General features: G+C 35.0%; 1 long non-coding RNA gene across 1 annotated transcript; it reads left to right on the top strand.

Annotated features, from left to right (window-relative positions):
• Positions 1 to 8,746: 8,746 nt before the first annotated feature.
• LOC122179722 lies at positions 8,747 to 10,565 on the top strand. The gene is made up of 3 exons (XR_006178805.1): positions 8,747 to 8,827; positions 9,535 to 9,630; positions 10,486 to 10,565. It is a non-coding gene; the product is annotated as an uncharacterized LOC122179722 (long non-coding RNA).
• Positions 10,566 to 13,890: the final 3,325 nt, after the last annotated feature.

Below are 13,890 nucleotides of genomic sequence, written 5' to 3' on the forward strand. Positions count from 1 at the left end.
AACAAAATGGATGCACTCCATGTTCTTAAAAATGTCATATCTTGGCTGTGCCATAAGTGTGTTCCTGCTTGGCTGTAGCACTGGCTGTTTTTATGTTGCCTTTTATCACAAAGACATCTGGTTCTTTTGCTATTACCTCTGCACACTTTTTCCATTTTTTTCCTCGTGTTTTACTTAATTGAGTTTTAAGTAGCTCAAGTGGTAAAATTTCTGTAATTTCTTTGGGACCTCTTCAGTCGTGTATGAAATTGCCTGATTAAGACTAAATAATATTATCAAATTAGAATTTCCTTTTCACTTAAATATGTTCCAAGTTTTATGAATAAACTTTAACTCCTATCTATAAGTCAACATTTCCTTGGAAAACAAAATTCTTAAGGGTTGTGTTGATGTATTAAAGTGCATAGAAGCCATGTAACACAATCTCAGAGTAATTATTGAACCTTGGAGAAAGCAAATAATCTGGTAATGGTTATCTTGTTTATGTAAAATAATTGAAAAATAGTATTATTATATATTTTTTTTAAGTCCAGAAAGCCTTTAATTGTGGTTGTAGGGGTTTCATTTGTCCTCAAGAGCAAGAAGAAAAAAGAAAAAAAAAACGTTCTCAATGCTGTTCATCAGTGTTTCTGTCTTCACACTTTTAGTTAGTAAAAAATGTTCAGTTTAGTTTTCTAGTTCTAATAAGCAAATGTATGCCTTTAAGGTACTTGTTAACAGCTTTTGAGTTGAACAGTTTGAAAACAGGATAGAAAAAGAGATCTTGTTTAATCTTTTTGGGGCACATGATAACTGGAAAATATTTGGAGAAATTTACATTTCTTTACCAGTTCACCAAAGTTGACAGTAATTAAAGCTCTGTTTTGGAATAAGGGAAGCAATTTTAATTCCTGGCTTTAGTTCTGAAATTGAATTAATATTTACCTCTATATGTCATCCAGCCAGGATTAAAGTGGAGTTTGTCCTAAAACTTGGAATTGATCTTTTCTATTCTTTCAAGCAGCTCTCAGAATGTAAGTATCTTCCTTGAAGAAGGGAAAGGAGACTTTAACAAAACTCCTAAAGCTGTTGATAATGATTTATAACATTTTCTTTAGCTCTACATGAGCTACAGAAAAGTTAGCTGAATACTACTGATCTATCAGTGTGGGATTCAGTCCAAGGCCATCAGGTGTCTTTGACAGAAGAAAGGCTAAAAACAGGCATTTTGACTTTGAAGCCAAAAACAACTGATGTCTTTTCACGAATGAGACAAACATTTCTATTCATCTGTGGCATTACAGTCATCCATATGCATGTGCACGTATATTGGATTACAGGCTCCAGTTCTTATACAGTGTGTGTTGGTGGGTTGCTAGCAGGAGCCAATTTTCACTTTCCTTTTTTTTTTCTTTTTTCTTCTTTGGGTCCTACTTCATCTTCTGCTGCTCTTCAGGCTGTTTTCCTTTCAAATGGGTGCAAGATTGTGAATAGAAGAAGAGCATAAATGCTTTGTTCATTCTTTTTTTTTAACCAAGCATCAATATCATAAACTTGATGAAGTTCCCAGGAACAGTTGGAGAAGTCAGGGCAAAATTAAAAAATAACATTAATTAAAAGAAATCTGAAGGGAGAACAACTTATCAAATGAACGTAATAATGCAAACAAAAAATTTAGGTTTGTTGCTGGCTACTCTGATCTTGAAAAGCTCCCGTTTTCCTCCTTTTCTGACAGCTACTGTCTGTGTAAACATGTTGCTGTTCCTTCTGAAAGAGCAGCATTTGTGTAGTTAGATAAAAGGCTAGAATTTAGCCTCTACATGTTATCAAGCTATTGATATTGTGTTCACAAATCCAAAATTAGCTGTGGATATTGTCCTCCAATCATTACATTTCAGCAGTGTGGAATCATTATGTTGAGACTTAAAGTAACTGAAATTCGAATTATAAATAAAATCTCAGTTGAATTTTTCTACATTATTTTTTGAAAGGTGATTTTTTTTTCAGAATGGGATTTAACATTCTGATTTCTGTTATTAAAAGATCTGAAGCATGACTCCATAAGTAATTGTAGGATCACAGAATCATTAAGGTTGGTAAAGATCTCTAAAATCATCCAGGCCAACCACCAACCCATCTCACCATGCCTACTCACCATGTCCCTTAGTGTCATGTCTCCACAGTTCTTGAACATTCCAGAGACAGTGACTCCAAATCAATTGTTTTTGTAGTTACACAGTTAAATGGTAAAACAGAACACGATGGCTGTTTACTATGGTTAAAAAAAAAAAAATCAGCATGATAAGTGTGCTGATGTACACAACTTCATGCTTGGTTCTACTGGAAGAAGTACTCAGAGAGACCCCTGAGAGGAGAGAGGTGACAGACAAAACCTGTTTTCTAATGTGGGCTAGGCAGCAAGAAGCTGTTTGTCTGGTCCTGCACCATTCATATTGGTGCATGTTTTCCACTAGTAACTGTCTAGTAGGCATTGAGAACAATGTTGTTTGGTGTTGAGTTTTTTTAGGAAAAATCAGGGTTTATATGCTGCTGACACCAACTTAAGGATCCACAGTCAGACGATGATTTCTGCACATTCCACTTTTTTGTCTTTTTCTCCCTTTGAATTTCTCTGGTGAGGTTATTTATCCTATAGTTTTGTTTTCTAACTGTAAACTTACTTTCCAACTACAGTAAAAAATAACTTCTCAGCAATGAGAAAATGACTGTGCGTTTGAAAAACTCTGTATTGAGCCTCAGCTGAGGATTTTCAGTTGGAAAGACAATAAAAACTTTTTTAGACCATTTACCTATTGAACATTTTAATAATTAGAAAACTTTGCATTCATTGATAAGTTAGCAAGAAATCTAACTTCAGCTATATCTAGGATATTCTGTAATTTATTAATAAGCTGGAGGTGTTTTTGCAGCGCCACACACAGAACGACCATCCATTCTGTTCTGACAACAAAAATAGCTATGAACAAAATGGGCTCTTACTGTCTGTGGTCTGCCTTGAAAAGGAAGGAAAAGGAAGGAGGTGCAGTACAGAAAAGATTACAGAAAAAGACCTACTGGAGTGGAAATTTGTTTGTTCAGTTAATCGATAATCAGAAAGAATAGGAAAACAAGAGAGAAGCAACATGATGAATGCAGCTTGCTAAACATAGAGTGAGACTTTCATAAAAGATAGTTAACCTATTGTCTGTTCTTCAAATTCCTCATCAGCATTCTGTGTTACGTGGTGGGAACATCTATTAATTACAATTGAATTATCACAAGATAAAAATTGTAACCATGGTTATAGATGATGCACAACAACTTGCAATGCTGCTCGTGCAGCAAAATCACACAAAGAGCCGCCACTTATAGATGTCATCAGTGCATTCATAGCCTGATTCTTGAACTCTGCGATTAAACGCTGCTGAATATCTTCCCTCACTATTCTTTCTCCTGCCTACTTTTATTTCCTGTGAAGATTTGGACCTCTGTTCTTTGCATCTCCTGCCATGGCTCACAATCCTGCTTCTTGGTTCTTTCAACCTGCCATGTCCAGTAATCATGCACAGAAAGCGCTTATGCAAGCCAGTTGGCTTAGATTCTGTCTTAAGGGAAGAGTGCATCTGTTTTTTGGATTAAATCATGCTTATAAAGTCGTGCTTATTCAGTTGACAGAAAAAAAATGCATAATTTAAAGCTTTCATTTGCTCTTGTGCCAAAAGATTTCAGAGCCTTAATTCACCCTTGTTTTATTCTTGTAGAGCAATACAAAATTAGAGTTCATTATGGTGATCCAGTCTCTCCTTTTGTCTTGATTGGAGACACAGTAAGCTCTTTGCCAGAAATGTCGACTTTCTTGAACAAGCATTTCAAGGCTTGCAAGCTATCTGTTGTTTTCTCAGTAGGCTAATGAGGGTGGATTAGCGTCCATCAGATGTATCCTAGGAATGAGCCAAAAGCTGAAGGGAAGGATAAATTGCAGTGCCAAAGAACTTCCATCTTTGCAAGAACTGACATGAGATACAAGGTGAGAATCTGTACCATTACAAAGGAGATTCTCTTCTATCACAGGACCATGTCCTTAATGTGACCCACAAGGTGACAACAAGAGCTGCTGACTTTTTGTTTTTCTCATTCCAATAACAATTGTTCTCTGGTTAAAGTGAAAGGAAGTTTCAAAGTAAAATGTGGCTTTGAATACAAAATGTTTAATTAGAAAAATGTCAAAATAAAAAAATAATTGTATAAATATTTATTATTTATACAATCATATAAATATATTGCTTTTCCTGATCAAAATTAATATAGATTATAGATTATAGATTATATTTAACATAGACCTTTCTCTGTGTGTGCATGTGTGTGTGTGTGTGAAATGTTTTACTTGACCAGAATCTGTGACTTCTATCAGGCCAAGTTTAGCTATAAAATTTTACATGGATCTATTCTTCTAAGTGAGACTGAAAGAAAGACTTTGTCAGGAGATCTGCACAGCAACTCTTTTAAAATGTGTCTACAGTGAAGTTAAATTTTTAAAATTGATTGGCTGTTGATTTATTTGTCACATAGACTGTATTCATGGTCAATACAGAGAGAGAGAAAAAAAAAAAAAGGAGTTTTATCACACTGCTAATCTGTGCTTAAATTTGACTTTGGAATAGGTCAAACGTGTAATCTGGAACTGTTTATTCCCTCTGTTGGCTGAAGAGGCAGTTCAGATGACTGGCTCACACATAGGCATGCATACTGCCACATTTGAAATTAGGTGAGAAGAACCCTGCTTTTAAATCCTTTTCAGGTTTTAGGTTTCAGAAACCAGCAAAGAAGTTGAAAGAAAGGTGAAACTTGAGCTAGGCTTCACACTCAAGTGCAGCCAATGCTGACTTGTAGCAAGGGCATGTGAAATTGCAGGTCCCTGCATTCTGCAAGTTGAGACTGAAAAGATCTGCACTGTTCTGGGGAGGTTGCATCTCTATACATTAGCACTGGCAATGGGTCCAGTACATTCATCGCAAATGAGAGTTAAGGTCCACTGTAGATATCTGGAGAATGTATTGTTCTTATGTTACATTTTGAATAGAAGTAGTAAGATTATTCACTAATTTCTAAGAGTGTCAGAATAATTATGTTATGTTTTAAAAAAGTGGTGAAGCACTCAAGAGGCTAAAGGAGGTTTTGATGGAGCAACAGGAAAATGTCCTCACAACTATGATAGGTGCATTTCTCTACAGAAAGCAAGCTGAAGATTGGCAGCATCTTGGCTCATGTGTGGTTTTGATAGCATGTGCTGTTGAATGAAATGTATTGTGACAAATAGATGTGCAATAAGATTTATGAAATACGTGGTAAAATGCATAGAGGCAAATCTTCCAGACTGCTGCGTGTTCTTGTACACAGCCTATGTCACTGCAGATTCACTGAACTTTTCCTCTGATAGTTTGGCTCCCACCCCAGTCCCGAGGTCTGTACCTGTCATGGGAAAAGATTCGTTAGTCCATGATGCTAGGTAGCTCTGGGATCCCTTTGTACTGGCCTCAGGGCATCCTGCCTTGAAGTGTAAGTGCTGCAGTAGTTAAAAGCAGTAAGCTGGGCCTCTGCTAGTGTGCACGTTTTACAAAAATAAGAGTGTCTGTTACAGTTTTGAGGCTTGTTTTGGAGTCTCAGGGACCTCTTAATTTGGAAATTCCCTCAGTAGCTGTATCTTTTTTTCTTCCTGGTGATTTTAGATGATGATAGTTGAAAGGAAAAAATATATATTAATTGCTTGTAAGGTGCATAGAGCCAATCATCATTTTAATTATATGTCCAGAACAACGAATAATCCAGCTCTTGTATCATGTGGGGTATAACCTGGGTTTTGTCAGTTGCAGCTTTATATTTTAAATGAACACTCCCAAACAAAACCGTCTACAACTCCAATTATGTGAAGACAGAATCTGGTTCAGTGATTTTCTTAAGTTTTAAAGCTTTACTGCTGTGAGAACAGCCATTGACACAAACAATTCTGTAAATAGCTGAACTCTAAGCTAAGATCTAAAGCATACATTTTGTATTGCTGATTCGTTTGTAGTATTTATCCATGTGCTTCAGGAGCCTAGTAATGGTGAGAATAATAGCTTCAGAGTAAAAAACTGTTATGATTACAACTCATAATTATATAATTGTCTAATTCTGCAACTTTGGAGAGTGTTTATGTTCTCAAAATTAATTAGTGTGGAGTGTAACTGCTTTTAAAAATGTCATTCCTCTCAGAACTATGTGGTTAGAAATGTATGCCTCAGTGAATATACACTTCATTATTACTGAATATAAAAGTTTATTGTTCATTACAGAAAATTGCAGTTGAGGCATTTCACAGCTTCAAGATTATTATTATCCATGATTAAATTACAGAAAGACTTTTCATGGGTCAGTAAATTGAAATAATTTTTATTTGCAATGCATTCAGAGAAATATTTATGGAAAGGATAATTGTCGTCAGTGTTTTAAGAGGAAAAATCAGCGGACAGTTTAGAGAAGAGAAATAGAAAAGAGAATTTAAGATGTGTTTCTGTAAAACAGTCATTTACTGTAATGGGGAAAAATTCCTCCCCCTCCCAAAAAAACCCCAACAACTCTTTGCCCTGATGTGATTAGGTCTCACTTCTGGAGATGGGAGATGTGCAGACTCAGTTTAAATGAAATGATGACTTCAACGGTAAAAGGAAACATTCTTTGGGATTTCAGTTGCAGATGGTCATGTTGTTGCCTTTGCCTAGTTTTGAGGTAATGGTATTTCCTAAGAAATCAGATCAGACTGTTTTTTTTTTTGTTGTTGTTGTTTTTGTTTGTTTTTCATTTGTGGCCTACTGAGGCTCTTTATATTTCTGCAGATCCTCAGCAGTTCTAATGTCCACTGCTAATAGTGCAAACGTTTGTTTTCTCACTTTCAGTTAAATAAAAATATCATCAGTTGACAACTGAGGCTTTCTTGGTGTCTGCCTGTAACTGGATAATGCTAAATGGGTGGTTTAGTGCCTGTAGCATTTTCAGTAGATGATTTATTACTTTGACACAATTTTGTATCAGCCTGTTTTTGGTGGAGTAGAAATTGCATGCCTTGACTCAGACTTTACTGCAAAGCTCTTGAAATCATTCAGTTGTCTGCAGCCCATGCCATCAAAATTAACGTACTTAGGAAGAGCTGATTTTACATGCAAGCTTGTTGGTTAGGCAAGTATTTTACATTAGCCCACATAAATTAGAGCTACAATCTAGAACAACTTCTACCCAAGGTAAGCTAGTTGGCCAGCTTTGCTGCACTGACTTAAATTTTCCTATTCCAGGAATAGGACCTGGCTTATATTTCTGGCATGGGAAAGAAATCTTGGCAGTTTATTCACTCTTGCTGCTCCTTTGAGACCAAAATACATGTTGCTGGCCCTCTCCATCCATTTTCTTCAATCCCTAAATGACCTGTAGATTTTTTCTCTGATTTTTGTTAAACACATCAACTTTCCTGAAAAAATGTGCACATCAATGACTTAACTCTGGTACATCATGTTTTCCTGTTAAATTTCTTACTAGGAGAAAACAAAGAAGAAAATGGCAAAGGAAACATTTAAATATGCTTTGGAATGTCGATATATGGTTTTGTTTTGTCTCAGCTATTCATGATTGTTGTTCAATCTCAGTTAAATGTTTCATGAACCAGAAATATGTAAATGAAATAGGTAAATGGCCGAAGTCTAATTTTATTTACCATCTAACAAAAAGATGGTGTTTAAAAAAGGAGTACTCTTTTAAGGACAAATTTCAGGACCACACTGAAGAATCAGAACTGTATTTTTTTTTTTTTTTTTGTCTTATTTTGTTTTAAATGTGGGTATACCTTTAAGGAAGTCACATTAAGTGGCTCTGTTAGTCCTTAATTTTAGGAAACTACATTACGTTCCTACTCTGACTTGTCTTCTGTATGAACGTATGCTGTAAAGAAGGCCAGGTGCCCAGAAGATGTGAATAATTTCCCTTTTATCCTCTCATACACAAGTACCTAAAAGATGTTTTATGTTTTGAGACTCTTGTTCCAAAGAATGAAAATCATAATAGTCTTGAACATCTTTGCTAATACTCTAATCATTTGCAGAAATCAACAACAAATCTCCATTCATTTTTTTCTTTTTTTCTGTACAGTCTGTGGTAAAAAAAATGAGACGCTTCAATAACATAATCATCCAGACTCCCTCTGGAAGGTTTTCATATAGCAATGTTGCATGTCTGCATTGTCCCATGGAATCTGGCTCTCCTGGAAACCTACGAGTTAATTCTGCCTCATTAGGGCATCTCATCAGTTTCTTCTTCCTTTACAAACAAGTCAGTACAATTACTGGGCTGGCATCCTTGTGCTCAGTGATGCACAATTCCTTCCTGCCATGGCCTTCCTCTTATTTTTGCTTCTTGGATAACCATTGACTTAGGAACATCCAAAATGGTCAAAACTTTCCAGAACAGCAGCACAGGGAAACTTAATTACGACAATTTTCCTATTTATACTGGCAAATTGGCAATCATGTGATGGTCTGGATCACAAAAGTTTGAATGGAGACGAGCCTCATAAATAGCATTTTATATTTCTTTTTCCAAAAACCTTTCAAAGTTGATTTTATGATATGCATGTAAGTTAAACATCATGAACTTCTGCTGCTTGAATATGGAGGATTTCCAGAATATGTTCTAGAAATTTCTTTCAAAATTTCCTAGAAAGAAGTCAGCGTTTTGGGGAGCCAGAAGCTAAGACTGAGCCTAAGTTTCACTGCCTCTGAAATTTCCAGGGAGAAGAAACTTTTATAATCCAAGCAGTCTGACAAGGGTAAGCCTTCTGCTCCAGTTTTATTCTTAAAGAAAGATGTGTGCCATCTCAGGTACTGAATTAATACAGATACTTAAATTAATGTTTTAAAATCTACCTCAATGAAAACTACTAATACATATATTTAAAGCATAACAAGGATAATTTTGCAGAGAATCAAACAAACAAAACAAGAAATCTTCTGCTGATGAGAGATACTGTGCTACAGTCTGGAGCATTTAGAAGGATCTGGAGCATTTAGAAGGATCTTGCTGTGGAGAAATTAAGTGATTCAGCATGGCAGTGCAGCTTGCTTATTTTGAATTGAGAAGAACTGGAATTCTCTGCAGGCCACAGAGAAAATGCAAGAACTCAGTTGATAGATTAGGGGTGATATAAGTAAATTGTAAATTAGATGAATTAATCCTTCCTGAAAATCCATTGCGTAAAATTGTCTCTGTGATTTGTATTTATTTTTTATAAACATGCTAAACAATAAGTTGCTGCTAATATGTTGGAATATTGCCAGACTTAGGTATTAAGCACAGAGTAATGATGGCATGTTATTTCTTCCAAAGGTGAACAGAGCCAGTGAATATTACCAAACCTTTTACTGACTCTTGATGCTGATACATTTTACCCATTAGGTATCTTGGAAAAGCAGTTCTCCACACTGAGAAATTTTTTCTGACCAAATCTTCTTCTTTTATTATTTTTTTTCCTCACAGAGAGTTGAGTTATACTCTTCTTCCATGACCTTTCAGTGTCTCTAGCTGTCTATCTGAAGTACAGAAGAAAAGAAGAAAAGTAACATGGGTTGCGATGTACGTACAGCAACTCTTTCTAAATCTCATTCTGTAAATTAGATTAATGTCATTCTATAGGTTTCTGAAGGCTTTGCTAAAATGAGCTTTTCATTGGAAAGATATAGAAGAAAAGGCTGAACCCGATTGGAGACTACAGTAGTGCTGAGCTAGATTAATGGTTTTGGAAATCCCTTCAGAATATCTCCTTTCTAATTGCAGCCTGTTTTCTGGAAAAGTCATTTTGACAGATATGGTCAAGCCTCAAAAATGCTTGCTGGTTCCAAATAGTTACCAAACTTTTAAAAACTGTTTTATTGTTTCTCTGTTTTGTCGCTGAGCACATATATCTATCAGGACAATGCATAGGTAATGAGCATGTGAACATTACAATATTTTGTATGTAGAAAAAGAAGCTAGGTATCACTACTAAGAATCTTGACTAAGTATAAAATGTGACAGTCTAATTACTAATCTATTCCAATCAAAATAAACTCCAATTTATTTTCTTTTTTACCTCTCATAAAATCAGTGATAGACTCTATCCTAACTATTGGAGAGATCCATTTATAAAAACAGAATTAGGATTGCTAGTAGAACCATTATGAAGTCTGAATTAAACCAAATGTTAGAAAGTTCAGTATAGTGTTTACCTATGAATTAGAGGGAATGAGCCTCTAAAATTTTTAATTGTATAGGTTAGTATGTTAGTTATTAACTCAATATTTGTTTTTAAAAAGTTCACATCAATGCTTTTTTACTCTGATGTTTTAGCTATCTACACTATTTTCATACAGAAAACTGAACGTGCAGATATTTGTTTTTATATTCTTTGCTCATGCGTACTTTATTTTGTTTACATGTCTTCCTATAAAGCATGAAGGTGGCATAGTGGTTTACTCTTGCCGTTGAATCATCCTGAATCCTTCCTGTGGAGAACAAGGGATGAAAAAGTGACAACACACCTGTGTGAGCTATCCTTGCCTTTAAAAATCAATTCCCAGGTGGGGGTGAACTGGATTACTGTTGTTGCAAAAGACACTGTTTCAGAAGTCGTCTGCTTTGACTCAGAAGAAAGCTTATAAAGTAGCTTCTCGTAGATTAATGTCCAGTATTTAGTTCATTCTCTGGTGACAGAAAACCTTCTGTCTGATTTTACGGAATGGAAATATTTTCATTTGTTTGGTCTAGAGCAACATGACAAAAGATTTGTCTGTGAAGGATGATTTTTCTTTCTTCAATGGTGAAGGGGAATTCTCCACACTTTTCATAACTCAGTGTTACCTTGGAGGCTGGATGAGATTTCTGCCTTCAGAGATGGAAGGGCATTATCTTGTTCCTTTAATACAGAGAGCTAGTACAGAGAAAATCCCTAATTGTATCGATGACTTTGTTGAATTCATTTTAGCTCTAGAGTACTTGGATGAATATGTAAAAATTTTGATGTGGATTACGTTATTACATGATATGTTGGATCTGTTAGAATTCATTTCTATTTTGATTTAAAAAAAAGCATTCTGAAATATGATATTGGTTTCACATATAACATGTATCACTAACACTTCTTAAAACAAAAATTTTTGACTAGTTCTACAGCAGCTGAATGGGAAAACTGTTTCATTCTGAGGGAAGCTACATTAGTTTTTTGTAGAAGGGATAAGTTGGTGGTGTAGACACATTACAGGTGTTTGTTTTATGTGACAAAATGTTAAAATACCCAAATACTCCTATTTTTATTCCACTAAAGCTATTACCTATGGAGCTCTTTTGCGGATGAAATTTATTTTTCTAGTAATTTGTACTCTCCTTTGCAGGTTTAACCATTACAAAACCACTCTATACAAAAATCTCTGTGGTTTTGTAGCTGCCTGTGCACATATATATCTTTCCTTCCATTGCTGCATAAAACCTTTGACATTTGTAATTTGTACTCAGGAATTGAGTCTGAGTTTAGAAATGACAGCTGTAAATATAAATTTGAACATTTGTATTTTTGCATACCAGTTTGATTGACTTAGCCTTCTACCCCACAAAGGCAAGTGCTTGGAACCTTTCTACTTCCAAAATATTTTTCAGTCTGAGATTACCACATTACATATGTGGATACTTGATGCACTTTACTATCTCAGTATAACTAAGTTAGACTTTATATGTGGAGTCAGTTGTGGATTTTATTTGTCTTGGGAATCAAGTCAGTGTGTAAACATTTCCCTTTCTTAGTATTTTTCCACCATCTTACATGTAGGAGGGAAACAAGTTTAAACAGCAAAATATTCCCCCCACCCTACACCCCCAGATGATTAATCACTGCTGTACCACAGAGATTGCAATCTATTGTCATTTTCTGAATGTTAAAGCTGTTACTGCAACTGATGGTATGCAGTCTTTATAATACAAACCAAAAGGATATAAAACCATTAATCTATTTACATATGTTTTAAATTACCCAATGAAATTTAACAGAGGAATGGCAATGTCTCATTTGAAATTATAAAGGGCTCTTCTACAGCAGTTGCATACAGTACTGTTGTGTTCCATGGCTTATATACAACTGAAATTTGATTTACCTATTAAGGGGCACACAAAACAACAAAATGTGGGGGAAAAGATGTGAATTTGGAGACTGTGTGTACAATGGGATCACATTAGGTGTTTGGTCGTAACATTTCAATCACACCACAGTTGAAGCGAGAGCATTTTTTCTAAAAGCCATCTGTTATCACTGGGTATATCATCTATCTATTCCTGCATGTGCTGGTGCTAATAACAGAGTTTTTGGATTTGCTCTTTTTGCTTACTTCTCTACTTCCATAAATCACACCATATAAAGATAAGTCTTGTTATCATCTGCATAAAAAATAGTGTAGTCTGTCTTATATTTAGCGCATATATTTATCTATTATATACATACCTGTGCAATAGATATATTTCTATTCATATTCTTGTGTGTTTTCTACATAACATTTTTGTATTTTTAAACCAATAAGTGTGTATAACTTTTTATTTTGATTTTTAAGATACTTTCAAAAAATCTGCAGTTCAGGTCCACTTTTTTTTCCCACTGTGTTTTACTAAAATAAAAGTTTAGATTTTTGTTTTTAGATTTACGTAGTGTGAGGAAATCGAAGTCTCCTCATTAACTTTATTATCTTCAGAAGCAGAAATATTCTCCCTTAACTATACATGCTGTTACCAAAAGGATGGGAATACAGTTCCTTCATCTGGACAGAGAAAGAAGTGATCTTACCCACTTCTTTTGCCAGCTACCAGCATATGAGACCCTATGCTGAAGAAGATTCTACTTTTGGGTGGTAACATTTTGGTTCAGGTCTCAAAACTTAGGAGACCTAGTGTTTGAATCAGCAGTAGCATTTGAGTTTATCAACATCAACACAAATTTTAAGTAGAAATTATATTTCTGTGCAACAGGACACAATTGTTTAAAAATGTAAGATGTGAGCTGCAACTGTTAATTGCATAAAATTTCAAAAATAATTTTTTTTTGTAGTTTTGTAGAGTGGAAGACCAAGAGTGGTAACTGAGAACAGACTTAGAAAGTGGAAACTTCCAACAGCTTAGAATTACTCGTTTCCATTTGGATGTGGATTAGAACCTTTAGAATTTTAATGTTGATTTTCATAAATGTACAAAAACTTCTTCAACAAGCTCTAATTTCTTCTGTTATTGTTTTCCTTGTTTCTTTTATTTTTCTTTCCAAATATTGTCTGCAAGTCTTCAGCTCCCAGGGAGTATAAATCTCCCGTATCTTCTCACTCAGGAATGCAAGAACTTCTGTGAAATTCTAGATGTTGAATTTCTCATATTCTAGGATTCTGTTTTTGCCACCTACCCTTCTTCAACAACATTTTCTGGAAATGCTGCACTTCAAATCTGTCGGAGAGGCATCAGAGGTGCATAGTAGTCTGTTGTGACTGGAGAAGTTGTAGAACAGTAGAAAGACAGAAGAAAAGGAGAAGGTTCAGGACAAGAAAGGAGATATTTTTTATATGAACACAAAATAACTTTTCAGTTTTGTTGTGTTCAGAAAGTGTCAAAATGTAGGTAGAAGAAACCTACATTCTTGTAAGAACAATTTAGCTCTGGAGATGCTTACTGAAGAATATTAACTTCGGAACGCTTCTAGCCAGATTCCATTTATTATCAGTAAATTTTGAAGTTTCAAATAATAGTGTGCAGGTTTTATTTCTCACTTTCTATTAGTGAATTCTGTAGAGTTATGTGCTTTTACATTCTCAGTTTTCCAAAACTTCCAACACATGT

The sequence above is a fragment of the Lagopus leucura genome, unplaced genomic scaffold, assembly GCF_019238085.1.
Source record: "Lagopus leucura isolate 7727_CA_CO unplaced genomic scaffold, USGS_WTPT01 Super-Scaffold_100004, whole genome shotgun sequence".
NCBI lineage: Eukaryota > Metazoa > Chordata > Aves > Galliformes > Phasianidae > Lagopus > Lagopus leucura.